Source organism: Taudactylus pleione, unplaced genomic scaffold (assembly GCF_031769625.1).
Source record: "Taudactylus pleione unplaced genomic scaffold, aTauple2 ptg000967l, whole genome shotgun sequence".
In the NCBI taxonomy this organism is placed as follows: Eukaryota; Metazoa; Chordata; class Amphibia; order Anura; family Myobatrachidae; genus Taudactylus; species Taudactylus pleione.
The window spans coordinates 12,397,501-12,400,000 of NW_028285368.1; the positions used below are offsets into that span (position 1 = coordinate 12,397,501).

Genomic DNA, 2,500 nt, shown 5'->3' on the forward strand with positions numbered 1-2,500 from the left:
GTTGTAAAATTAAATGTAAAATATAATAGAAAAGAATGTTATGGCAGTATAAAATTACCTACAGCTCCTGCTATTCCCAGGTGGTCTCCCATCCAAGTACTAACCAGGCCCAACACTGCATATTTTCCAAGAACAGATGAGATTGGGCAAGTCCAGCGTGGTTTGGCTGTAGGTGCTCAAAAGCATTAAACTTAGACCTCTATTACTTCTTAACTCAAGTAAATTCATTGATAAGTTGAAAAAATTAATTGTAAAATGAAATAGAAAAGAATGTTATGGCTGTATAAAATTGCCTATTGCACCTGGTGTTCCCAGGTGGTTTCCCATCCAAGTACTAACCAGGTCCAGCACTGCATAGCTTCCAAGATCAGACGAGATTGGGCATGTCCAGTGTGGTTTGGCTGTAGGTGCTCAAAAACATTAACTTTAGACTTCTTTTACTTCTTAACTCAAGTGAATTCATTGATAAGTTGAAAAAATTAAATGTAAAATGTAATAGAAAAGAATGTTTTGGCTGTTTAAAATTACATACAGCACCTGGTATTCTAAGGTGGTCTCCCATCCAAGTACAAACCAGGCCGAACACTGCATAGCTTACAAGATCAGACGAGATTGGGCATGTCCAGTGTGGTTTGGCTGTAGGTGCTCAAAAACATTAACTTTAGACCTCTTTTACTTCTTAACTCAAGTAAATTCATTGATAAGATGAAAAAATTAAATGTAAAATGTAATAGAAAGGAATGTTATGGCTATATAAAATTACCTACAGCACCTGGTATTCCCAGGTGGTCTCCCGTCCAAGTACTAACCAGGCCCAACACTGCAAAGCTTCCAAGATCAAACGAGATTGGGCATGTCCAGTGTGGTTTGGCTGTAGGTGCTCAAAAGCATTAACTTTAGACCTCTAAAACTCTAAACTCAAGTAAATTCATTGATAAGTTGAAAAAATTAAATGTAAAATGTAATAGAAAAGACTGTTATGGCAGTAAAAAATTACCTACAGCACCAGGTATTCCAAGGTGGTCTCCCATCCATGTACTAACCAGGCCCAAAAATGCATTGCTTCCAAGATCAGACGAGATTGGGCATGTCCAGTGTGGTTTGGCTGTAGGTGCTCAAAAACATTAACTTTAGACCTCTTTTACTTCTTAACTCAAGTAAATTCATTGATAAGATGAAAAAATTAAATGTAAAATGTAATAGAAAAGAATGTTATGGCAGTATAAAATTACCTACAGCACCTGGCATTCCCAGGTGGTCTCTCATCCAAGTACTATCCAGGCCCAACACTGCATAGCTTTCAAGATCAGACGAGATTGGGCATAACCAGTGTGGTTTGACTGTAGGTGCTCAAAAACATTAACTTTAGACCTCTTTTACTTCTTAACTCAAATAAATTCATTGATAAGTTGAAAAAATGTAATGTAAAATGTAATAGAAAAGAATGTTATGGCTATATAAAATTACCTACAGCACCTGGTATTCCCAGGTGGTCTGCCGTCCAAGTACTAACCAGGCCCAACACTGCATAGCTTCCAAGATCAAACGAGATTGGGCATGTCCAGTGTGGTATGGCTGTAGGTGCTCAAAAACATTAACTTTAGACCTCTTTTACTTCTTAACTCAAGTAAATTCAATGATAAGATAAAAAAATTAAATGTAAAATGTAATAGAAAAGAATGTTATGGCTGCATAAAATTACCTACAGCATCTGGTATTCCCAGGTGGTCTCCCACCCAAGTACTAACCAGGCCCAACACTGCATAGCTTCCAAAATCAGATGAGATTGGGCATGTCCAGTGTGGTTTGGCTGTAGGTGCTCAAAAACATTAACTTTAGACCTCTTTTACTTCTTAACTCAAGAAAATTCAATGATAAGTTGAAATGAAATGTAAAATGTAATAGAAAAGAATGTTTTGCCAGTATAAAATTACCTACAGCTCCTGGTATTCCCAGGTGGTCTCCCATCCAAGTACTAACCAGGCCCAACACTGCATAGCTTCCAAGATCAGATGAGATTGGGCATGTCCAGTGTGGTTTGGCTGTAGATGCCCAAAACCATTAACTTTAGACCTCTATTACTTCTTAACTCAAGTAAATTCATTGATAAGTTGAAAAAATTAAATGTAAAATGTAATAGAAAAGAATGTTTTGGCAGTATAAAATTACCTACAGCACCTGGTATTCCCAGGTGGTCTCCCATCCAAATACTAACCAGGCCCAACACTGCATAGCGTCCAAGATCAAACAAGATTGGGCATGTTCAGTGTGGTTTGGCTGTAGGTGCTCAAACACATTAACTTTAGACCTCTTTTACTTCTTAACTCAAGTGAATTCAATGATAAGTTGAAAAATGAAATGTAAAATGTAATAGAAAAGAATGTTTTGGCTGTATAAAATTACCTACAGCTCCTGGTATTCCCAGGTGGTCTCCCATCCAAGTACTAACCAGGACCAACACTGCATAGCTTCCAAGATCAGATGAGATTGGGCATGTCCA

The 2,500-nt window shown here is 37.6% G+C and overlaps 11 pseudogenes; all 11 read right to left on the bottom strand.

The window, feature by feature from the left end:
• Nucleotides 1–55: 55 nt before the first annotated feature.
• LOC148469740 (5S ribosomal RNA) lies at nucleotides 56–174 on the bottom strand (annotated as a pseudogene).
• A 116-nt stretch (nucleotides 175–290) lies between these two features.
• On the bottom strand, nucleotides 291–409 carry LOC148469741 (5S ribosomal RNA; annotated as a pseudogene).
• A 116-nt stretch (nucleotides 410–525) lies between these two features.
• LOC148469742 (5S ribosomal RNA) lies at nucleotides 526–644 on the bottom strand (annotated as a pseudogene).
• Nucleotides 645–760: 116 nt separating this feature from the next.
• Nucleotides 761–879, bottom strand: LOC148469743 (5S ribosomal RNA; annotated as a pseudogene).
• Nucleotides 880–994: 115 nt separating this feature from the next.
• LOC148469744 (5S ribosomal RNA) lies at nucleotides 995–1,113 on the bottom strand (annotated as a pseudogene).
• A 116-nt stretch (nucleotides 1,114–1,229) lies between these two features.
• Nucleotides 1,230–1,348, bottom strand: LOC148469745 (5S ribosomal RNA; annotated as a pseudogene).
• A 116-nt stretch (nucleotides 1,349–1,464) lies between these two features.
• Nucleotides 1,465–1,583, bottom strand: LOC148469746 (5S ribosomal RNA; annotated as a pseudogene).
• Nucleotides 1,584–1,699: 116 nt separating this feature from the next.
• Nucleotides 1,700–1,818, bottom strand: LOC148469747 (5S ribosomal RNA; annotated as a pseudogene).
• Nucleotides 1,819–1,931: 113 nt separating this feature from the next.
• Nucleotides 1,932–2,050, bottom strand: LOC148469748 (5S ribosomal RNA; annotated as a pseudogene).
• A 116-nt stretch (nucleotides 2,051–2,166) lies between these two features.
• LOC148469749 (5S ribosomal RNA) lies at nucleotides 2,167–2,285 on the bottom strand (annotated as a pseudogene).
• A 115-nt stretch (nucleotides 2,286–2,400) lies between these two features.
• LOC148469750 (5S ribosomal RNA) overlaps nucleotides 2,401–2,500 on the bottom strand; it is a 119-nt pseudogene continuing 19 nt past the window's right edge.